General features: G+C 45.1%; 1 long non-coding RNA gene across 6 annotated transcripts in view; it reads left to right on the top strand.

Annotated features, from left to right (window-relative positions):
- Positions 1-25,456, top strand: part of LOC310661665 — a 103,914-nt gene that overhangs the window by 5,694 nt on the left and 72,764 nt on the right. For 3 of the 6 annotated variants that reach the window (XR_014504017.1, XR_014504018.1, XR_014504021.1), the window contains exons 3-4: positions 48-137; positions 6,656-6,726. This is a non-coding gene — a long non-coding RNA (uncharacterized lncRNA). The remainder of the gene's footprint in view (positions 1-47; positions 138-6,655; positions 6,727-25,456) is intronic. The other 3 variants (XR_014504019.1, XR_014504020.1, XR_014504022.1) reach the window with 1 other exon arrangement.

The following is a 25,456-nucleotide window of genomic DNA, read 5'->3' as shown; positions in this document are numbered from 1 at the left end:
TCCTCGATGTATATCTGCTTCATCATACTCATTTCTTCATCTTTTAGATTTGACTCTTAAGCTACGGATCTTACTATGAACTGGCTTTGAACAGAAGGGTGCTTCGCTAGTGGCAATTCAGGAAGCAAAATAAAAAGGTAAAGGGACCCCTGACTGTTAGGTCCAGTCGTGAATGACTCTGGGGTTGTGACACTCATCTCACTCTATAGGCTGAGGGAGCCTACATTTGTCCACATACAGTTTCTGTATGTCCAAATCCAAATGTCGAGATTGCCCTGAATATCCTGGCTTCCCTCCCATCCCTCCATGGACCCTATTAATCCTATTTTCAACTGCATATCACTATTTCTCCAATTTTTAAAAATCTTTCTACGTTATCCATGCACACCGTTACATTACAAGTATCTTTAAAATCCTGCCAATGTTTTAACCTGCTTAAAATAGTCTTGTATGGTACATTATAAACTTTTCCCATTCTTTTTTTTAAAATCTTGTCTTCTTGATTCTTGAGCTTCTCAGTTAATTTAGCCAACGCTTTCCTTCTTAAGGCTGCAATCCTATGCATAAAAGGTAAAGGGACCCCTGACCATTAGGTCCAGTCGTGGCCGACTCTGGGGTTGCAGTGCTCATCTCGCTCTATTGGCTGAGGGAGCCGGCGTACAGCTTCCGGGTCATGTGGCCAGCAGGACTAAGCCGCTTCTGGCGAACCAGAGCAGCTCACGGAAACACCGTTTACCTTCCCGCCGGAGTGGTACCTATTTGTCTACTTGCACTTTGAGGTGCTTTCAAACTGCTAGGTTGGCAGGAGCAGGAACTGAGCAACAGGAGCTCACCCTGTCATGGGGATTTGAACCGCCGACCTTCTGATCGGCAAACCCTAGGCTCGGTGGTTTAGACCACAGCGCCACCCTGAGAGGAAGCAGAATAGTCACACACAAAGCCCCCCCCCCAAACCCCAACCCTTGTCTGAGAATGTGGCAGACTAGAGAAGTTGAAAAAAGGGTCAACCTTTAGCAAAAATCTATTTTATGTCTTCTGTCATGCATCAAAGGTACGCTGGCTATTCCTGTCTGCTGTTCTCAGCAGTCCTGGAAGATTCCTGCACTTAAAACCAATTCCTTTGTCAGAAATGGGTGGTTGTTGTTTGAAAGGCATGTTTTCTCCAGTTATGAAACACCCATAACATTCTAAGTACTTCTGATTTGCACTCAGAGAATCACTCAGTCCAGCAGAGCAGGCACTTTGGCTCCATCTCAAAGGGTTCATGCAAGGAATTAGCAGCTACTCATCTCCCAAGTTGAGCTTCAGAGGGAGAACTCTCTCCCTGTGTGATTATTAGGATCTCCAAGCAGGGGTTCAGCAAGAGCTGAAAGTTGCCCCCCCCCCTTTTTTTCAGAGCAGGTGCAGTTATGTCATTGATGTGACAAGACACCTTTCAGATTTTATTACAATAGCTTCTCGGAGAATGTGAAAAAGAATCAAACAGGCTGGATATTTCTTTCCTTTGGTGGGGTTCCTACTTCACGGCAGCAGTTTAAGTGGTAACAATGCTTTGCGAGAATTGTCTGCATTTCTGATTAAAGGCTAAAGCGTGGGCTCCAGTTGACTGAAGATCCTTGGTTAAAAACTGGTATGTTTTACACACTGAATCTACGCAGTCTGAAGTAAGCACCTACAATGGTTAGAATTGGTTGTAGGGTTGCTTTTTATAAGAAAGATTCAGCATTTGCATGTTCCGACACAGAAACCTCCCCCCTAACTAAATTCACACTCTTTAAGGGAGGACCCGATTTTCCAGCACTACTTATACTCCTGTATTGCAGACCAACCTTGTTACCCCTGATATTACAAATGTGGGGTGGGGGGAAGCAGAAACTGGTGGAATCTCTAGGCCAGGCATGTCCAAAGTCTGTTCCGGGGGCCTAATCTGGCCGCCGGTTGGATTCATCCGGCGCCTGTGGCAGTTTATTTCCTGGGGTAAAATCCTAAAGAAACCTCAACAACTTCAACCGTAAAAAAAGGTCAACAACTTTGGTTAGCCCTTTGAAAGCTGAAACTCCACATGGTAACTCGCTCAGGGAAGCCATTCCTCTCTGTTTAAATAGGCAGGCCTTGGTTGACCCAAGACATTTTGCTACCTGAGAAAGAACAGTGGTATAGAAAGCTGTCCGTCTTCCCAGAGGGAATTGTATATCTGGGAGAGGAATAGGTGGTCTCCAAACAAACTAGGGTTCTTGGGGGGGCTCCATGCCTGTTAAGCTGGTTTAGGTAAAGGGTAAAGGGACCCCTGACCATTAGAGTGTTTTAAATGATGCTCTAGTTAAAATTCCTGCATCGCATGGGGGTTGGACTGGATGACCCGGCTCAGGGCCCCTTCCAACTCTACAAATCTGATTCTATGAGTGCCTATAGATAACAGATGATTTTTTAAGAGTGCCTCAAATATGTGAGAAGATTTAACCCTTGTGGTTATATGAACTTGGCTGACTATGATGCATTAGCAACTATATGGAAAGGGATGTTGGAGGCAAAGCTGTGTTAGGACAAGAAACAGAATTTGTTGCTGTCTCCACCTCTTTCTTTCTTTGGCTGAGTTTCTACATTTACCATTCTTCTGACAGGCAGAAATTTAGCAGGTGGGGAGGATGTGAGCCATTGATATTAAATGTGCATTGCTAACTTAGAACCATAAATTTCACTGGGTCTACTCGGAGTATGATCAGCACTGGAAACAACCCATTGTAATGGATTGCTTTGAAGTCATTTCATTCTGTACCAGGTAAAGTAATTTTTAGCCACCCCAATTTTCGCCCCCCCCCCCCCATGTCCCAAATTTTGCCTGACGAAAGGTGGCAACCCTAGCTGTATCTGATATTCTGCAGAAAGTATTCTGAGTGAGTAAATGTTATTTTTACCTTTTACAATGTAGTTTGTAATTATTGTTTTAAGGGAGAAATACCAGGAGAATCCTGTCTGCCTCAAAGCATCCTGGGTTACTTAAACTAAAAAGCTAAAACTAGCCTACCTAAGCTTCCCTTTTAAACTGCAAAGAGATACACTTTGCTGAACTCACAAATGTGAGGAAGGAAAGACAATATCTAATAAATCTATCCTCTCCTAGCACCTATTATTACTATTATTATTAATAATAATAATAATTTCTATACTGCCCTATACCCGAAGGTCTCAGGGCAGTTCACATAAAATATCAAATACATAAAATATAAACAAAAACAATAACCCCCCCCAAAAAAACTACCCAAAAGCGTCAGCATTTTTTAAAGGGTATAGGGATGTAGATCAAGTCAGGCAGAGGCCTGAATAAAAAGGGACTATGGCCAAACTATCACAGGAAAGCCTTTTTTAATACACATTTGTTTTGTATTCGGGTGGCCTGGACTTCATCCAGTAGGCCATAGCAATATGTAGTAGTAATACTGGGCTCATGTGTTTTACCTGTAAATAAATGGACTAGAAAAGCAGGGATGTTTTAATGAAAATGTTCTGGGGCGGGGCCTGGTATGGAAGCCCCTGTGTTCAAATGTTGCCACCGCCATTAGGTCACTAGATGATCTTAGTCAAGTCCCTTAGCCTCAGCCTGCCTCCATCTGCAATACAGAGATACTATACAGGGTTATTGTAAGAATCACAACAAATTATAGCACACTTTAAACACTATATGAATGCTAGATATTCTTAACCGTGTACTTTGTAGCAGGTTACACACTTTAATGAATTGGTCACCATGTGCGAACTCTGGAATTAATCTCTGCAAGACAAAAGCGTAGGGGTTTTACTGAAACTATTTCGATCGTTTTGGAAAGAGATGAGGGAATCAGCAGTGTTGTGCAGTAGGCACAGCTGTTCCTTGTGGTTGAGTCTTGCTTCGATAAACCCAAGAGGGTTACCATTTTTATGCCATCTATCTGTGTCTCTACATTCATCAATCTGGCAAAACTTAACCACCTCATTAGAATTATTAATAGAGAAAAGATCCATCAAGTTGCCTTCCAGTCAGCATTGAAAGTATGGAAAGATGAGCCACTCTTTTGATGGAACCGACTGCCATTAGGACTGGGTTTTCAATGACTCTGTATTCTTGGAACACACACAGGAAGAAAACAAAACTTCCTGACTCAGCATAGTTTTCACTCTTGAGTCACTGCCTCCCCCCCCCCCCAGCCGCCACCACCACTACCCCTCCTGGTCACCATGGCAACACAATAGGATTCTATGTGCAACCCTACATGAATTTCACAGCATTTTTGTAGACAGTCCTTTCACATTCCTTCTGATGCTGGTTCATTCTGAAGGTTAAGAGGAAGTTAAATTTCCTGAGGTCAGCGACATGGGAAACGGGTGTAAGACTCACTGCCATTTGGGCTGACGATGGTTTTGCTGACAGCAAGGTTTTCTGGTTCTTGTGGAGAGACAGCTTTGTCTTGGTGTTCCGCTGAAAGGATGCCTTGGTGATCTCAACTGTCCATTGTTTTTCCTGGGCGCTCTCCTCCTTTTCTCTTCCGCCTTGTTCCGTTCCATTTTCTTCTCTTTCGGTGACCCTGTTGCTTTCCTCCCTCCCTCTGCCCGATACACACATCCCTACGTTTTGGGGCTCTCAAGGTGATCTCCTGGGCTTCAGAAATCACCACTGCACCACTGCCTCCAAGGCTCTGGTATATTGCCACTTCTAAATTAATAATCTCTAACCATACATACCTTTCCCAGTGGATATATTGGCCTGAACAGGCAAGATAAATGCCTAGAGAAATGCTGAACTGCAAAGAAAAGCAGGTCTAGTTTTTATTTTATTTTTTGCTATGCATATTGAATACCTCACTTGGAAATCAATTATTTCCATTTCTTTCCTTGCCTGAGTTCCACTCGTACCTATTCCACTTTCTTGTTTGACTCGTAAAGATATTGCAGGAGGGTTGGGGGGGGGGGCAGGATTTGTAACGGGAGAACAGGACTTTCCCCCTGTTCACCTACACTTTTCTGAAAATGCCCCCAACCTGATCATATTAACCCACTTTTCCTTCCAATAACTGGAAGGAAGCCAGTTATTGGCAAACTGTTGTTGTTTAGTCGTTTAGTCGTGTCCGACTATTCGTGACCCCATGGACCAGAGCACGCCAGGCACTCCTGTCTTCCACTGCCTCCCGCAGTTTGGTCAAACTCATGCTGGTAGCTTTGAGAACACTGTCCAACCATCTCGTCCTCTGTGGTCTCCTTCTTCTTGTGCCCTCCATCAGGGTCTTTTCCAGGGAGTCTTCTCTTCTCATGAGGTGGCCAAAGTATTGGAGCCTCAGCTCCAGGATCTGTCCTTCCAGTGAGCACTCATGTCCTTCCTGCGAGCACTCATATTGGCAAACAGATTTAGCCATATGTGTGGCTCCAGTCAGGTTGCTTCAGCGACATGTATCTTCCTGCAATGCATGTTTTTCGCCATGCCTGGCTGGCCTGTTTGTTTCCTTTGCCAATATGGCAGGGGCAGAGGTGGAGGGACATCAACAAACATACATTGCTAGTTGTCACTCCATGAAACTTACTTTGGCATCCTACGGTCTCTGGAGATAATGGAGAAGTGAACCTTTGGAGGTGAAGTCAAACTGTGGGAAGGTTGCAGTGCGCTCCCAGCACTGGTTTTTGAAACTTCATTTCAAACTTCATGTTAGCCACAATCCATACTGACCCTGTAGTTTCTTGACAAAAACATGGTTGGATGTGTTCTTCCCTTGAACCATTTTCGGTCCAACTAGAAAGCTGGATGCTGAGCAAGCGGTAATGCGAACATTTGAGGCAGCCACCATGCATGATAGCCATGTTCAAATACATAAAAGGATGTCACATAGAGGAGGGAGAAAGGTTGTTTTCTGCTGCTCCAGAGAAGCGGACACGGAGCAATGGATCCAAACTACAAGAAAGAAGATTCCACCTAAACATTAGGAAGAACTTCCTGACAGTAAGAGCTGTTCGACAGTGGAATTTACTGCCAAGGAGTGTGGTGGAGTCTCCTTCTTTGGAGGTCTTTAAGCAGAGGCTTGACAACCATATGTCAGGAGTGCTCTGATGGTGTTTCCTGCTTGGCAGGGGGTTGGACTCGATGGCCCTTGTGGTCTCTTCCAGCTCTATGATTCTATGATTCATGCACAGATAAGTGTGCATGTTCAGACGACAGCTTGAAATGCAGCAGGGGGAAATGGCCTTGTGGTGTTTTAAGCAGTGGCAGAGGAGCAGAGATCATTGGCAGCCAGTGGTGACGTGGGCATGGGCAGCATGGCAGTGGTGCTTGTTCTGCCTCCCTCCTTCCCTGGGTCAGCTGGCCAGGCACCCCCGCCAGCAGTCAAGCTGTCCCTACAGAATTTTGAGGGCCGGCCCCCCAGGAGGCCCTATGTCCCCACCGCAGGAGGGCCCTGCCTCCACTGGCTCACCTTCGCCTGTGCTGCTGCCGGGCTGCTCTGTGCCAGCAGGAGAAGAAGAGATGTGGAAGAGTGAGGAAGGGAGGGAGCTGGGAAGGCAGACAGGAGGGAGTGAAAGAGAAAACATTGAGGGCGATGTACCCCAGAAGAACATTATTGAGGAGGGCACACAGGACCGCTGTCCCCTAGAGTGGATTCCTGTGCCAGGGTAATACAATGTCCTTCTTCCTTCGCAGGGCCATGGTTTGGGAAAGGCTCCGGCCAAGCAGCAGCCCAGCGGCGCCATGGGGAAACCCAAAATGTGCAGGTATGCTGGGACCTTCTGTGGCAGAGGAAGTGTTTCACGGTCACCTTGCTGTGGGAATGTTCTGGGGTGCAGGAGAGGATATATTGACTAATTATGTCCTTATCCAACTTGTGCTAACAAGTTCCCAAAATATCAGCAGAGTTTATAGACATTCCCCTTTAATTTAACAATGGTAACGCTTGCACAGGTTCGCTAGAACCTCTATAATAATTACTCTGGTAATTTCCCCTTTGTTCCCTCTTAAAATACAAGACACGACACAGTCTTCATAAAAGTATAAAAGAGTTTACTCACGTTCTGTTCACAATGTGATCCCAGAAGGCAGACAGCTTAAAAAAGGTTACATACACTTAGACTCTATCTTGTAGCAAGATAGTCCTTAATGGATTAATTTAGAGTACTTAGATCCAGTATTTCTTTGGTAAACTCAGGCGATAAAGATAGACTGAATGAAAAGTTAGTTGTGGAACACTCTGAGGTGAAAATCCAGCAGTTTACGTGGGTGAACCAATGGGAGTAGGCCCCACCTTGTGATATTTTTGAGGAGGAAATCTAGTAACATGTAGGAGTGGAGAGTAAGGTCTCATCCAAACTTGCCATTTGCCATGAGCTTTCTACAGGTCTGTGCATTCCCAGGCCATCGCTTTTTCTTTCTGTTTTGCCTCCTTGCTTTGCCAGGAAAACCCAGAATTGGAACAAGAGTTTTCATGGGGAATGGGAGGGGGGCCACGTGGACACGGACCAGAAAAGCACAGAGGAAAACTAGTGTGGACAAGCCCTAAGAAACCTGAAGGGATTTTGATGGTTTTGCTAATCTTGGTTTTAAATCTTGGGCTGGTGAAGGAGAAGTGAAATTCTGTGCTTTGATTTCACTCATTCTCATTAATCAGGTGGATTGGGCCCTAGGCAAGTGTCCTCATTCCAGCACCCAGTGCTATGGACCTATGTCCTTTGCTGCTTAGCCACATTAATCAGGGGAAGGAAAAGCTTTAGCAGTATCTTTCCACGGCCATCTGAATGTGAAATGACTTTTCCTTACAGTAAGGGCTGGGGTTGGGAAGGCTAACTCGATAAAGTAAATTGGTTATCCCCACACTTTATACCTGTTCGTAGTAGACTTTAAGTACTGACATTTCAGTCAGCCAAGCATTACGCTAATTTTCCTGCATCTAATGGAGGTGCTCAATTAACCTCCCTAAGACAGTCTTTGCTTTTGCTGTCACACTGTAATTGAATGAGCCAACGTGCGCTTGAAAATGAACAGTCCGTTTTCTTGTGAATCTGCCAGGTTTCGACATTTAATGCATCAGGTGCTCAACATCCCTTCCTCCCCGGTAAATGCACTTTCCACCAGTTCATCAATAAGGCTCTGGTTCATGGTACAAAATGACCGTGAAGTTCTTATTCTTCTGCTCAGTGACAAACTGTTGCCTCAGGAAGCCCTGCCAGAGAGCTGAAAATAATTTTTTTCTGAGTGATTGCACTCCTTCATCCTTAGCGCCATAATAATGGAATATTACCAAGCTGCCTACATGCTTCTGTAATCACAGGTGTTTTGAAACCTGGAGCTCAGTGAAGTAACCACGATGTACTCATTTGACCTTGAAAGCCCTAAACGGCCTCGGTCCAGTATATCTGAAGGAGTGTCTCCACCCCCATCGTTCTGCACCAAGGGCCTTCTGGCGGTTCCCTCACTGCGAGAGGCCAAGTTACAGGGAACCAGGCAAAGGGCCTTCTCGGTAGTGGCGCTCACCCTGTGGAATGCCCTCCCATCAGATGTCAAAGCAATAAACAACTACCTGACATTCAGAAGACATCTGAAGGGAGCCCTGTTCAGGGAAGTTTTTAATATGTGACATTTTAGTGTATTTTTCATCTTTGTTGGAAGCCGCCCAGAGTGGCTGGGGAAACCCAGCCAGATGGGCGGGGAACAAATAATAAATTATTATTATTATTATTATTATTATTATTATTTGCTTATTGGTGTAGCGGTATTGTCATGACAGCAGGCGCACCCTGGGAGACTGCTTCAAATGGCCGATTAAACCAGGTGAGGGTAGCCAACAGGTCTCAAACCCTCGATGAGTTAGGGACTTTCCCTGCATGCAGACACAGGCTCCAGCAAATTGAGCAGAAGGCAGTTTCTGCACATGTTGTAGAGCAGGTATGTCCAACAGGTAGATCGTGATCTACCGGTAGATCACTGGACGTCTGCGGTAGATCACTGGTTCCCCCCAAAGAAGCTGAACAACTGTGGCTCCCCTTAAAAAAGCTCAACATTTTACCTCCTCCCTGAAAAAACTCAACAACTTTGACCTGAACCCCCCAAAAAGGGCTAGATCACTGCCAGTTTTTAACTCTGAGTAGATTGCAGTCTCTTGGGAGTTGGCCACCCCTTCTGTAGAGCATGGGTAGGCAACCTAAGGCCCGGGGGCCGGATCTGGCCCAATCGCCTTCTAAATCTGGCCTGCGGACGGTCCAGGAATCAGAGTGTTTTTACAAGAGTAGAATGTGTCCTTTTATTTAAAATGCATCTCTGGGTTATTTGTGGGGCATAGGAATTCGTTCATTCCCCCCCCCCAAAAAAAAAAAAATTGGCACCCACCTGTCTCAAAAGACAATGGAAAAGTGTGCCTTTGAGGCTGACGTCAAAGCGTTTGAGAGTCACAGCGCCTGCTGTGGCTGTAGAGACTGATACAGGAGAGACATGTTTTGTTGCGCCTGGGGCAGAGGAGGGTGTCTGGCCATGCTTCTGCAGAAGCACCAGGGTGTTTCTTCCCTCTGCCCTCCTCCCAGCTGTTATTTCTCCTCTGGTTGCTGGCTGTGGATGCACAGCCTATCTGTTGCCAGGCACTGCAGTTGTCTGCAAGGGATTCACACATGATGGAGTTGATGTTCCCAGTCGTCATGTCATGTTTGCAGACATCTTTGTAACTCGAAGTTACAAAGTGCCTGAAGCCAGCGCCCCTTGAGGATCCTGCCATCTTCCATTCTGTATACATGACCAAGCCATGTTCCTTAAAAGCTTTAGAATGGAAGGTGGTTGTTGTTGTTTTTTTAAAAAAGCAAAAAAGCCATTTTTTGCTTCTTCTTTTTTAATCTGTTGCAAATCAAAGTTCCTTAAGAGCAGAGAATTTCAAAAATGGGAGCAATAGATAGAAGTCAGGATGGCTGCACAAGAACATGCACAGGAAATAGGGGGGGGGACAAATGTCCAAGGGTGAAGATTAGTTTACGAGAGCTGTTAAAATTACAAAAAAGGTGGGGGCGTTTTTTAGGGTGGAAGAAAAAGGAAATATTAGGTCTGCTGTGTGAGAAGATAGAGAAGTCTTAGTGGGTGACAGAAGAATACTGTTCCTCAGGCTTCTCCCACAAGGGAAATTATCCTCAAAGTGACAAAATAGCCTAAAGGATAAAGCGAGGAAGTCACGGCTCCAGTAGAGGCGAAGAGGTTCATCTCTTATCACCTCCTTAGGTGATAGTCTTGGCCTACAGCCACTATTTTAGCAATGCCTGCCTCAGTTACTTTCAAATCTCTGGCGGCCGGTTGAGAGGGTTGTGGCGAGGACCTCGGGATGGAAGAGGAATCGGGTTTAAAACAGATTTAAATACGGAATATGGCGGCTCCAATATGATCAAGCTTTGCTCACATCACATAGCGAGTTTGCACTTTCACCTGAGCCACTTGTGCGTTGTTGCACATTGTTGTAGTTTTGAAAGCCACGCCAGTTATACACAAAATTATGCACACCCACACCCACAAATCATATGCATGTATAATACATCTGTGTCAAACCTGATGCTGTTTCTTTGGCATAATTTAGTTAACATGCTAGTATTTTTATACAGTTATATGCACTGTTGTTGTATGTACAGTGGTGCCCCGCAGGACAAATGCCTCGCAAGACAGAAAACCCGCTAGACGAAAGGGTTTTCCGTTTTGGAGGTGCTTCGCAAAACGAATTTGCTATGGGCTTGCTTTGCAAGACGAAAATGTCTTGCGAATTCCTGCGGGGGGGTTTTCCCTCCCCCCCCCTTTTCCCAAGCCGCTAAGCCACTTAACAGCTGATCGCTAAGCCGCTTAACAGCTGATCGCTAAGCCGCTTATCAGCTGATCCGCTAAGCCCGCTAAGCCGCTAATAGCCTTTTAGCAGCTAGTCCGCTAATCCCTTAAGCCTTTAATAGCCGCTAATAGCCGCTAGACCGCTAATAGCGCTAATCCGCTAAGCCGCTAATGGGCTTGCTTCTCAAGACGAAAAAGAACGCAAGACGAAGAGACTCACGGAACGGATTCTTTTCGTCTTGCAAGGCACCACTGTATCTGTTTAGGGAACATGGAGTAAATAACATGTACATAATATGTCTGTGATAATGCATATAATATGTAGGAATTGTCTGTATTTTTAGCGGGGCTTGGGAGGAAATAACTTTTGTGCAGATCAAGAAGCAAGACGGGAATTAGGAATACTGTATTTTTTGCTCTATAAGATACACCTTTCCCCTCCTCAAAAGTAAGGTGAAATGTATGTGCGTCTTATGGAGCGAGTGCAGGCTGCACAGCTTTCGCTGAAGCCAGGAGAGCAAGAGGGATCGATCCCTCTTGCTCTCCTGGCTTCAGGGATAGCCCCCCGTAGCCTCCTGAGTGCAGCGGGAGCACTCCCCCTGTGCTAAGGAGGCTTCGCTTCGCTGGAGAGCCACAGCACAGCTTTCCCTCTCTGCGCAGCACCCCTTCAGCAAAGCAGGAGAAACAGAGCCCCTTCCACTTTGCTGGAGAGGCACTGCGCAGAGAGGGAGAGAATATTTTTTTCTTGTTCTCCTCTAAAACTGGGTGCGTCTTATGGTCGGGTGCATCTTATAGAGTGAAAAATACGGTGATTTGTGAGGATTAGTTGGGTGGTGAGATTCTCAGAAGAGTCTATCCCTCCTTGAGATTCTTAATCTCGGTGTTATGAGTTCAAGCCCCACCTTGGGCAAAATATCCCTGCATTTCACGGGGCTGGACTAGATGACCCTTGTGGCCCCTTCCAGCTCTACAACTCTGTGATCCTACTAGGGACACTCTTTTGTGCCTTCCAGATATATCAGATTGCTGCCAAAGCACAAAGAACAGTATGTTGTTGATTTTCTGCACTCCAGCCTCTCCGGTTTTGATTAACATGAGTGTTGCTATTTTTTCATTTTATGGATTTAACCTAATGACACACAGATATTGACCAAAAATTGTTGTTGTTTCTAGCTGCTGAATTTTTGGGAGGTCAGGATAATAATTATTTTAATAATATGATTTTTGCTCCTTCAGCAGCAGCAGTATTTATGAAACCATATTTCTTGTTGCTGCAGTGATTTCCTTACAGCTCATCTCCTTTTTGCTCTCCTAAGCATATTTAAGTTGAAGGTGAATAGATTATGCCTTTGTCAAAACGGATCATTCTTTTTCACTTGCCTTTCACAGCACATTGCTACAAAACGGGAAGAAAACTTCTTCCAACTCAGGTGACAGGTAGAAATTGGATCTAGGCAGTGGTTTGTGGTTGAAGTCAATCGTAGGTGGGATTCTTGCATTAGAGATGCCAAGGCTCTTAGAAGAGGTATAATTCAACAGTTGACTTTTCCACTGTAAACAGTCTTATATTATAGTTCCGTGGGAGAGCATATGCTTTGTATATTTGAGCATGCAAAATAAAAGAACATGAAGGCAATGAAGAATGAAGGCAATTTTAGAAAGTCAAAACACACGTTGCTACCATTATTTTAAGTGTATGAGATGACTTTAAGGCAGGCATACAAATTCAGCTCAAAGGCTTAACAGAATAAAAATGTGCTGTGTGTAATGGGGGTTGCCAACCTGGCACTCGTGGGTACCATTGGTGCTACTGGCCAGAGGCCCTAATGTCTGAGCTTTCATTTGCATGTTCAGACCCAGAAACTTCCCCCCTAAATAAATTCACACGACTCAAAATTTTGGTTTTGGTTTTTGGCGGAATTTAGGCCACAACTTTATTGATTACAGAAAGTGACTGGTTGCATAGGCTCTGGTGAGACTAGCTCTCTGCCATGCAGGTAGCGCTGACCCAGGGTTCCAGCCTAGGTCAGCCATGGGTCATCACCCGGATAAGCGGAAAGCCGGGAATGGGCTAACTCCACCACCCAAATGTCCCCCTGGACTTAGGCATGGGCACAACCCCCTCTCAGGGGTTGACCAAATCATCAAGTCCCTGGATTCCTTTAATGGAATACCCTTCACCATAGGGATGACGAGAGCGTTCTCCCATCCCTATCACCTGAACCAGAGCCTATCCGCAACCTTACAAGTTGTGACGATTTGCTACGCGGCAGGCAAAGCCCAAATGGCACCAGCCAACCAGCCAAGGGGGAAAATTCCTGCCGTGCCCCTGTCCCAACGACAGTCAACACACGACGGCATAGCAAGGTCAAGTGCAAAGCTCTAAAAGTAGGGAGAGGTGGGCAGGTGTTCCGAATGCACACGCCGAAAGAGGAAGCTCTGGGTCACATGCATGGGCATAAATAGGTCCCTCGAACCGTTTGGACTGCGTCCCATTGGCCAGATTGCACCCAGCTTCGAGGGACCTACCAATTGGGTGTTGTGGCTGACCAATCGTACCCACCCACAACACAGGGTGTCGGTTGTCCAGGTCTCACTGCAATACGTGCCCTCTTTAAGGGAGGACCCGATTTTTTTAAAAAAAGCTCCCCCTCTCCTCTTTCTCCCTCCTAGAAATAAGGCCATGAAGCAAAATGTGCAAGTACTCTTCTAGCATTTATGCTGGTGTGGCTTCTTGGAGGAAGCTTGCCTCTGAAACTTGGCTCAGAGATAGCTTGGTTGTAAAGCCTGACTTCTTAGTGCTCTGGTACTGAGAAATTTGTGGCACTGGAGCTCAAAAGGCAGAGAGAGGACAGTTTGGTTATTGTCCTTGGGAAGCCCAAAGATGTCCTAAAACAGCCCACGTTTCTCCTGGTTCATGTTGGGAAACTAGCAGAAGTGGCAGTACCAACTGGCAGGGTCGGTTTCTATCGTCTTTATTCAACATCCTGTTATGACCCAGGAGGTTGATACTGTTAGGATATTTCCGTTCCACCTTAAAAGGGAGCAGGATGTTTGTGTCACAGCCTGCGCATTTCCTGTCTCACAGGATGTTTCTGTTGTGTCTTTGCTTTCGATTCTCTCTCTCTGCCGGAAACTCTCAAGCAGGCAGTCATGTTTTTCTTTGTTCTGATCAACGCTGGATAAACTTCTATATAATGCTCTCCTGGGTGCATCTTTTGCTGTGCATTATCTGCTGATAAGAGTGTGCAAGAGCTCTGGAATGGGGCAAGCTATTTCTGGAGCTCCTGTCGCTAATTGCTGATACTGCGTGTCTACAGGAGATCAATGGACGTCCGGAGACGACGTGGAGGTCAAGATGGACTTTGTCTCCCTGGCAGTATCCCAACAGATACTCAGGGTTTGGCTGCAACACCTCTAGAAGGGTTTGGCAGGGGTTGGATTATTGATCCTCCCTCTTGCCTGCCCTTTCCCCCTTCTTTAGACCCAGCATAGGAATCCCTGGGGTCCTGAGGAGCTGCTATTTCCCCCCTCCCTTTAGTGAATTTTCCTGCCTGTCTGTCTTTATAGTTAAGTTTGTCCTTCCTTCCCCCTAGCAACCAGGATGCATCTTTCATGGGGTGATTCATCTGACACTGGGCAGTCCCTAAAAGTTACCGTACTTTTCCATGTATAAGACGAGGTTTTTTCCTGTTAAAATAATGTAAAAAAAATTGGGTCGTCTTATACATGGGTAGTTCAGAGTGGGGTCGGGTGATTGGTTGCTGCCGCGAGTAGGAGATTGTCGGCGGCGATTGTTCGGGTGACTGGTGGCTGTGGCAAGGGCTGCTGTCGATTGGCTGTTGTTGTGGCAATTGGACGGGCGATTGGCGGCTGCTGGTGGTGTGCAGGCAGATGATTGTTGGCTTCTGTGATGTGTGTTATTGGCAGCGTTGTGGGCAGGTGGGTGAGTGATTCCCCCCCAAAAAAAAAAAAGCTCAGCTCTGGGCAATCCCCACCCCCATTTTCTTAATTTTGAGTCCCCAAAATAGGCGGCGGCTTATACACGGGAAAGTATGGCATTTTCTGCAAACACTACTGCACAAAAAATATAGGTGACAGTGGGGCCAACGTGAATAAAATATTGAGGGCAGGTAAGCTGTGCCCAGCATGGGCACACCATTTGAATGGCAACGCCTCTCAGCTTTGTCAGGGGGGTAAAGGTAAAGGGACCCCTGACCATTAGGTACAGTTGTGGCCGACTCTGGGGTTGTGGCGCTCATCTCGCTTTACTGGCTGACAGAGCCGGTGTACAGCTTCCGGGTTATGTGGCCAGCATGACTAAGCCGCTTCTGGTGAACCAGAGCAGCGCACGGAAACGCCGTTTACCTTCCCGATGGAGCAGTACCTATTTATCTACTTGCACTTTGAGGTGCTTTCTAACTGCTAGGTTGGCAGGAGCAGGGACCGAGCAATGGGAGCTCACCCCGTCACGGGGATTCAAACCGCCAACCTTCTAATCGGCAACCCCACATCTCATAATTTCAAATATAGTAAAGGTAAAGGGACCCCTGATCATTAGGTCCAGTCGTGACCGACTCTGGGGTTGTGGCACTCATCTCGCTTTATTGGCCGAGGGAGCCGGCGTACAGCTTCCGGGTCATGTGGCCAGCATGACTAAGCCGCTTCAGGCAAACCAGAGCAGCGCACGGAAACGTTGTCAGGGGGGAGGACCCCTCAAATATTGTTATGGGGTGGGGGGGTTGAAGGGACCTCAGTCCCTAGGAGTTGGCTCCTATGATGGGTGCCAAAAACAATGCCCCTCCCACAAAAGGCAAATGTAAAAACTTTGCAAAGAGGTTTAGCATGTCACCTCCTGATCAAGCACTCAGTAAAGCATTTACTGTACAATTATCTTTCAGTACAATGGTATACATTTCTACTTAGGAGTAAGTCTCTTTGTGTTTAATAGGGCAGCCTAGGCTTTGGTTTAGGGTTGGCATTTCAGGGAAATGGGATCTTGTGCCTTTAACAGCTATACGGCATGCAGAAACTCACCAGTTTGTCTTTTCTAGAATGAAAAGGCAGTTATGGGGAAACCTCCACCATGACGGTATGATTTTATGTTGTGCCACACCCCCATGGCAGCCATTTTGTGACTTGAACCCAGAATATCTCTCCTGTTGGTTGTTGCTGTTTCTGACTAGCTGTTGCATTGCTAGAACATAAAATTAAACCAAATCATTTGCAATTACATGGCTTACTTGCAGTAGGAATGTAGGAAGCTACCTGAGTCAGACCACTGGTCCATCCATTGTCCTAATGGACGGGCGTTGGCTTTCCAGCGTTTGAGGCAAGGGACCGTCGCATCCCGACCAAGAGATGGCAAGGAACGAACCTGGCATGCTTGACCACTGAGCTGTTGCACTGTATGTAACTCAGCCTGGAACTCCCTGGGGAAGGGCCGGCTATAAATGTCTATCAATCAGATAAAAAGTGAGCTCCAGCCTTCTTCATTTGCTCTACTGTATGTTAACCTTTTAGGAGTATTTATGAATATTCTGACTTGGAATCAACTCCAGTTCTCTGGTAGGTCTGTACTGGTAATACAGTGGTGCCCCGCAAGACGAATGCCTCACAAGACGAAAAACTCGCTAGACGAAAGAGTTTTCCGTTTTTTGAGTTGTTCCGCAAGACGAATTTCCCTATGGGCTTGCTTCGCAAGACGAAACGTCTTGCGAGTTCTTGCGAGTTTGTTTCCTTTTTCTTAAAGCCGCTAAGCCATTAATAGCTGCTAAGCCGCTAATAACCGTGCTTCGCAAGACGAAAAAACCGCAAGACGAAGAGACTCGCGGAACGGATTAATTTCGTCTTGTGAGGCACCACTGTATTTAGTCTATGATGAATGAGGAGGGAGGAATGGCTAGGGTGGAGATACTAATATACTCTTTTCAGATGATTCAAGTACTGTATAGTACTCTACAACATATTGGCCTTACATGTCTTTTCCAGTTACTCATAAGCTCATGCTGAGCCACCAGCAGATCCTTTGGGATCTGATACTTTTCTCTCCGGTTTAATTTCATTTGGCAAAGCTGGGGGGTTGCAGCACTTCACAGATTACAGTTGCTCCCAGCAGGAAGTAGAGATTTATTGCTCCCTAACTGTTGCCCAAGAAGAGAATGGCTGGGGTTTGCCATGCTGAAGAGGTTCGTAAAATGTGGTTCATTAAGTATTTGGCAGCCTTGACATGATGGATGTCTCACTTCCATGGCAAAACTATAATGAGCAGAAACAACAAAAAACACAAGTGCATAAATCACTCCAAGTTGGTGGCCGCCAGAATTGCTGTAATACATGTATCTGCTGAAAAAATAGCAACAACGGGAATCCGATACCAAATATTTTATTAAAATACAACAGGACCAGTCTGAAATAACTGGCCAATATTTAAGTATTAAGGGACTATTTGGAAATACCGTATTTTTTGCTCTATAAGACTCACTTTTTCCCTCCTAAAAAGTAAGGGGAAATGTGTGTGCGTCTTATGGAGCGAATGCAGGCTGCGCAGCTATCCCAGAAGCCAGAACAGCAAGAGGGATTGCTGCTTTCACTGCGCAGCGATCCCTCTTGCTGTTCTGGCTTCTGAGATTCAGAATTTTTTTTTTTCTTGTTTTCCTCCTCCAGAAACTAGGTGCGTCTTGCGGTCTGGTGCGTCTTATAGAGCGAAAAATACGGTAGTCATAGAATTGTAAAGTTAGAAGTAACTAGAGGGTCACCTAGTTAATAATTTGCTGAGATCTTGTTGTGCTTGCCTGTCTTCTTCCTCTGTGTATACGAGAATGTGGGTTGGCCAATGGAGGGCCAAAAAAGTTAGTCATCCCCCCCAATGTAAATGCTTAATATGATAAAAGTGTGTACAGATGTCACCATGGGTTCGCAACACAGTATTTCCCCCCCTTATTACATTCCAGTGTGTGTGCTTGCTTGTTTGATATTATTTATATGCCACTTTTCGGGAGTGAGCGGTGCCCAAAGCAGCCTACGGAAAATATTCCGTTATTATCAAAATAGAAAGCACTGGGTTTCGCACCCTGCCCATTTCTCCCTGAAATGACCCATCTAGTCTCCACTCCAGTTAAAATGAAACTAAATACTGAACACCTCTTGCATCAACCCCTTGGTTCCATTTCTATAACTTATGTCACTGTACTGGAAGAAGCAAAGATCACCAGTGTCAAAGCAATGATTCTTCAACATCAACTTCGTTGGACTGGTCATGTTGTGTGGATGCCTGATGATCGTCTTCCAAAGCAGCTACTCTATTCCAAGCTTAAAAATGGAAAGCGTAATGCTGGTGGTCAACAAAAGAGGTTTAAAGACTGTCTCAAGGCAAATCTGAAAAAATGTAGTATAAACACTGACAACTGGGAAACACTGGCCTGCAAGCACTCCAGTTGGAGAACAGCCTTTACCAATGGGGACATGGGCTTTGAAGACACTCAAACTCAGGACGCAAGGGAGAAACGTGCTAGGAGGAAGGCACGCTTGGCAAACCCTCACTGTGATCAACTCCCGCCTGGAAACCAATGTCTCCACTGTGGGAGGAAGTGTGGATCCAGAATTGGCCTCCACAGTCACTTACGGACTCATTGTTAAAACCGTGTTTATGGAAGACAATCTTACTCGGCTACGAGGGATCGCCGAAGAAGAAGACAATGATCAGGCGGCTACCCTTCACTCTCCTTGGACTCTGGAATCAATGCCTGCCTTCCAGGCATCTGCCTGGCCATCCGTTCCCAGATGCTGTTTCACTGTGGCAGATTTTGGATGCATGATCTGTTCTTCCCAACCCCAGATTCATTGTCAACCAGAGCCTGAGTCTGTGTGAGCCTAACAAATATTCATATTTTGACTGGCTTCTAACAGTGGAGGTTTCTTATCACATCAGAAAAGTGGAAATAGCCCAAGGGCTATATGCTTCCATACTGATGGCTGCCGCTCCAAAGCCACATTCTATAATTAATAATATTTAATTAAAATTGTATACCGCACTATACCTGCAGGTCTCAATGTTTTATCACCTTAATCGAAGGTACTATATAAACAACTTCTGCTAAATAAGGAGAATCTATGCTTTTGTGTATGCTGACATCAGTGATCAGGTCAGAAGCAGGTTTGTGGTTTCCACAATATAGATCGAGATAATTCTTCCCATATTTGGTTTAATTACCCACAATGCTTTCCATTCAAAAGCGAAGAAAACTCTGTAAACAGTGTCATTCAGGACTCAATCATTATTGTGAACCCAGGAAATATTGCTATTTGCAAAAGCAGCATTCAGGTGCTGCCTTTTTGTCTGTGGACCCAATAACAGTCTCAAATCCACTGCCTATTGGGGCAAATATGGAGAATTGCATTCAGAGCAGAAAATTACACATATTCACAACATCCCTATTATCAGAAGCCAACTCTCCCATGAAATCGCTGCCAACACCTCAAACTATAATAAAGCTTAAGTATATTTTACTGCATTTGCCGATACTCAGTTTATGCAATCTTTGCCATCCACTCCTTCCCTTTTATTATTATTTTTGGTAGCGTTGGAAGGGATTCCAAGGGTCATCTAGACCAACCCCCTGCAATGCAGGAATCTCAGCTAAAGCATCACTAACAGATGGCCATCCAACCTCTACATGAAAACCTCCAAGGAAGGAGAGTCCATCAATTCCTGAGGTGCCATTCCACTTGTTAAGTTGTGGGTGGACATATCAGACGACACAGCGATTCTTCAAACAGCTCTTGTTTATTCAGAGGCCAGAACAGAACTGAACTGAAGGGCTCAGCCAGCCTGCTTATATAGAGCTCCAGAACAACGTAACTGTAGCAACTTTCTAAAACTATCCAATCACTGAATGTCACTTTCGATCCTTCATTTGCATAACTATCTACAGTATCCCCCTGCTGGCCCAGGGTGAGAACTTCAGTACATAACACCACTGTCAAACAGAACTTACCATCAGAAAACTCTTCCCGATGGTTTAGTTGGAATCTCCTTTGAGCCACTGGTTCCAGTCCTACCCTCCAGAGCAGGAGAAAACAAGTGTGCTGGTTTCAGATGGAAATTGTGGTTGAATGTCCATCTGAAATGGCCAGACAGGGAGTCTGGCCATTTTCTAATCGCTAGTGAAACTGGCCATGGAACAAGCTCTCCTGTTTTATGCCTTCCCCAATTGTTCTGGGATGCTCGGAAGCATGAGAATCAGCTCTGAGTGGTTAGGACTTGTTAGGCTGCATGAATTTCCCAGCAGGAAAAGCGAGTCTACCGTTGGGCAGATTTTCAACTGTATCATAAGACACATACAAAATGGAAGGCTAAAATAACTCATTGAGTGCAGATGTGTCTCATGTTGTGGAGCCAGAGACTTTACAGGATGTTTGCTTCAATAAACACACACTTTTTGACTCAAAAATCTACATTGGCACCAAGAGGAATTGGAAGAGCAGTTCCAAACTGGCATGGGAAGGCAAAGCTGAGGATATATTCTAAAATACCCTTTTCTTTTCGTTGTTTGCAAGCCATAGTTTTCATGCTACAGAGTAAAAAAAAACACTGCTTAAATGAAAGCTATTAAGATGAACTGGGTGGAGAGTAAGGGAACTTTGGCTGCCAGGGAGGGGAAAAAATGATGTTAATTGGAAATTGGAATGGAGCAGCGACGTTTTGTGCTTAGTGAGTTAGTTCACACTTTGATTAAAGTTCAGAGCCGGGGAAGATACATTGAAAGCCAAATGCTGCAGTGCAAGACACAAACAAGAAGATCAGCTGTGTTCTTCATGGCTTTATTATTTCTGCAAAAAGCCAGAAACGAGGATTGGACAAGATGCTGGAACTGGTATTTCGAGAAGGAAACCTTTCAAATAGATCTGTGCACTGGATTCGCTTGAAACCCGAACTGAATCGAGCTGATTCAAGGGGTTCTGGAATAACACATAAGGGGAACACGCAAGTGCAGTCAAAGTGAGCAGGATTGTATCCTCCATTCAGTGGGGGGTTTAATCCTGCTGTCTGCAGAGTACTGCCTTGCAAGCATGTTCCCCAGTGGGAATGAGCCAATGAAGCAGCAATCAGCAGGATTGAACCCTCCCGCTCTCTGCATACAGTCAGAGAGAGGGCAAAGACACATCCTAATGAAACATTATCCATGTCCCCAAATTGATTCAGGATCAGATCTGGGTGAGGTGCTCCCTGGGTTGGCTTGAGGTGGCCCCGATTCGAAGCTCCGGAACAGGAGCCCAGGTCAGGTCAAGGGTAACAGTATGCCCAGCTCTACTTTTAAATATTAAAATAATCATTTATGTATAAAAATCTAAAAGATATTGATAGTGACTCTCAAAACACAGAAGAAGTACAAAGGAAGCTTTGAAATATAATGGTTGCTGTAATAACTTTGTTCTAATCATATCAGTTAAACTTGTTGATTTGGTTTTTTGAGTTTAGTAGAGCTAAAACAGATTTGCTCCAACATATCTCAAAAAAATTGCCTCCGCAAGTGCTCCAGATATGTCTCAACTACTCAGTTAAACATCTGACACTTGTGGATTACAAATGTTTCATACATGCACTTTAAATCCTCTGTTTGATTTCATAATTTGATGGTGTTTGATGGCAGACATGAAATTGTACCTTTTATTTGATAGGTGACATGCAATAGTATTAAGCATCTGCCTGCTAATAACTTTTTGTATTTACATTTTACATAGTTGCCAACACAATCGAGAGAAAGTCCTTGAATTTTGCATACACTTACTCTTCCAAAATGCAAAGAAATATATATACCCATCTTCTATAAAGATTATAGGTGCCCTTTAAACTCAAAGCCTTCATTTCACAAGCTGTTTCCATAGAATTAAATTACAGCAAGTGGGAAGAAAACTGAAGATACAGAAATTCTGCAATTGCAATATAACCTAAGTCGCAGGATTTTTTCATAGGAAGACTTTAAGACAAGGTGCTGAAATTGTGGCCACCTAGTGGTTAATTTGGTGGTTTTAGTTTTCTCTCTTGCTTTGGTTTTTTAAGGAAAAAAACTTTGGAGTACCATGAAAATGAGGGGGGGGATGGATAGTCAGATATATTGAATTATTAAAGCAAATGGATAGAGAGGCTGACGACAACATTTGGCCTGTAGACGGAAGGTTCACTACCCTGATCAAAAGAGGATACAGTTATCTCTGGTATGCAGAGAAAATAAAATATTTCCTAAAGATGTAAACAACAACGGAAACTCTGTCGACAGGAAACTTCTCAGAAGAGTCCAGTAGACTTTTTGGACTCAAGTTTAAGAAAGAAAGGAACAGAAGGCAAAGTCTGTTAGGGTGCAGTCCTATATGCACTTATTTGAAAGTAATTCCCATTAAATTTAAGATGACTGACTTCTGTGTAAACTTGCCAGGGATTCTGCTATATAATTGTGGCAAACCTACTGCCATTTACCTGGGAGCAAGCACCATTGAACTCAGTGAAGCTTTCTCTTAGATTTGATAGAATCATAGAATCATAGAGTTGGAAGAGACCACAAGGGCCATCGAGTCCAACCCCCTGCCAAGCAGGAAACGCCATCAGAGCACTCCTGACATATGGTTGTCAAGCCTCTGCTTAAAGACCTCCAAAGAAGGAGACTCCACCACACTCCTTGGCAGCAAATCCCACTGTTGAACAGCTCTTACTGTCAGGAAGTTCTTCCTAATGTTTAGATGGAATCTTCTTTCTTGTAGTTTGGATCCATTGCTCCGTGTCCGCTTCTCTGGAGCAGCAGAAAACAACCTTTCTCCCTCCTCTATGTGACATCCTTTTACAGTGGTGCCTCGCAAGACGAAATTAATTCGTTCTGCGAGTCTCTTTGTCTAGCGGTTTTTTCGTCTTGCGAAGCAACCCTATTAGCGGATTAGCGGATTAGCGCTATTAGCGGTTTAGCGGCTATTAGCGGCTATTAAAGGCTTAAGGGATTAGCAGATTAGCTGCTAAAAGGCTATTAGCGGTTTAGCGGCTTAGAAAAAGGGGGTGGGGAGCGAAAAAAGATCTCAAGACTCGCAAGACATTTTCGTCTTGCGAAGCAAGCCCATAGGGAAATTCGTCCTGCGAAGCGCATTGAAAAACGGAAAACCCTTTCGTCTAGCGGGTTTTCCGTCTTGCGAGGCATTCGTCTTGTGGGGCACCACTGTATATATTTGAACATGGCTATCATATCACCCCTTAACCTCCTCTTCTCCAGGCTAAACATGCCCAGCTCCCTTAGCCGTTCCTCATAAGGCATCGTTTCCAGGCCTTTGACCATTTTGGTTGCCCTCCTCTGGACGCGTTCCAGTTTGTCAGTGTCCTTCTTGATGCACAAGATTGCACTGTGAATTAAGCAATTTAATTTCTGCCGCAAGAAGCACATCTGCTTTGTCCTAGCATAAATCCAAGAGAGAGGAGAACTCTACTTTTAAGACGGTGCTTGACATCTACAATAATTGGGGGCACTTTTGTAGTGGAATTTCAAAATTGGTTAATCTGTTTAATTAACTAACTTTGTGCTGTATATTGATTAGGGCTGCAGTTTGAGTGGTGTGAGTTGAAGAGGAAAGAGTACATTCCAGTCTTCGGGTTGTGTTACAAACGAAAAGAATTATCATAGCTGAAAATTGCTCTATTGAAATAAGTGCTCCGGTCTAACTGATTAGTATGTTTCATGTCGGGGCAGATTCTTCCCACCAGGTAGATTGTTTGATTGTCTTTTCCCCACCTTCCTCCGTAGATATTCAGATGTGCTTACTGAGCAGATTCCTTATTCTGCACCTATGGCTCGGTTTCTGCTTGTTGTGGAGTAAGACTGGCACACAGTGGCCGAAAATCTCACGCCTGCCCTTTTCCAACAAAAATGCAGTTGCACAGGAAAATTGTGTGTGTGTGATTGACTGGCGTTTGTAAGTCATTTTGTACAAAGGAATAAGGTAAAGGGACCCCTGACCACTAGGTCCAGTCATGGCCAACTCTGTGGTTGCATGCTCATCTCGCTTTATTGGCCAAGGGAGCCGGCATACAGCTTCCGGGTCATGTGGCCAGCAGGACTAAGCCGCTTCTGGCAAACCAGAGCAGCGCACGGAAACGCCGTTTACCTTCCCGCCGGAGCGGTACCTACTTATCTACTTGCACTTTGCCGTGCTTTCAAACTGCTAGGTTGGCAGGAGCAGGGGCCAAGCAACGGGAGCTCACCCCATCACAGGGATTCGAACCGCCGACCTTCTGATCGGCAAGCCCTAGGCTATGTGGTTTAACCCACAGCGCCACCCGCGTCCCTGTACAAAGGAATATAAGGCAGGGATTAGGCCAACATCTCAGACCTTGTGCTCTTCAGGTATTTTGGACCACAGCATAGTAGGGGAAGGCTGAGCTACGTGCTATGGCTAACCAGTGGCTGCAAACCAGAGCCACACATCTCTGCCTTCTCCCATTTCCCCATTTCATAAGGAAAACATACCAGCTGCTGTTGCAAGTTTCCCCATCCCTTTCTGCATTGGTTGCCCCCACTGAGGACAGGGAACACAGAGCATCATGGGAGTATACAAAGATGGGTATCTGTGGTGTGCAGTGCCAGATTTACGTAGAAGTTAAACAAGCTGTAGCTTAGGACCCCGCTCTCTTGGGCCCCCCAAAAAATTGAAAGGGAAAAAGACCTGGATGTACATTTCCAAAATATAAGATAAAAAATAAAATAAAACCTACATGCAGCAACAGTGTTTTGTGTTGTGTAGGCTCCTAGGGTGTAAGTAATGGGCCCCACCTGCTAGGTTGCTCCCTAAAATATCACTGGTTTGCTCATTTCTATATATACAGTTGTATTTCACTATTCATGTACTTCTTCTTAATTGTATTTCAGTTCAACAATTACTTTGATAAATACATACAGTGCTACCTCAGGTTGCATATGCTACAGGTAACATACGCTTCAGGTTACAGACTCTGCTAACCCAGAAATAGTACCTCGGGTTAAGAACTTTGCTTCAGGATGAGAACAGAAATTGCGCGGTGGCTGCATAGCGGAGGCGGGAGGTCATATTAGCTAAAGTGGTACCTCAGGTTAAGAACAGTTTCAGGTTAAGAACGGACCTCCAGAACAAATAAGTTCTTAATCTGAGGTACCACTGTATTTTGTTATGTGCAAATCGCTTTAGATACCTATTAGGTCCATAAATTACCATTTATAAATTACCAAAGCAGCGACAATTTGTTGTTGGCGAAGGACAGCTGGACATATAAAGGGCCCTGTTACCTTCAGGAGTTTAGGGCCTCATCAAACCTGAATCAGGCCCTGGTGGTGTGGCCGGAATACTTGCACCAGGGCCCATGCCTGGTGGCAGAGAGCGTCGGTTGTGACCCTAGAAGGGCTTTTGAACACAGACGGAGGGACAAAATGACAGCAGAGATGTAAGCAAGGACATGCAGTAAGGAAAGGCGAGGATGGCGGCAGCAAGGGGGCAGTGGGCTGGTGGGGGTAAGCCCCCAATTTGCCCACCCAAAATGTTGGGGGGGTATGCAGTAACACAGTGTAGAGTGGGAGGGCAATGTTCATTTGGATATGTATCTGAATGTACATCCCACTGGAAGTGATGAAATGAAGATGGACCGTGGCTGCAGATTTATTT

The sequence above is a fragment of the Podarcis tiliguerta genome (assembly GCF_965153285.1).
Source record: "Podarcis tiliguerta genome assembly, chromosome: 13".
Classification (NCBI taxonomy): Eukaryota; Metazoa; Chordata; class Lepidosauria; order Squamata; family Lacertidae; genus Podarcis; species Podarcis tiliguerta.
Note: the sequence above shows the minus strand (reverse complement) of the source record. Positions and strands in the feature narration are given on the sequence as shown.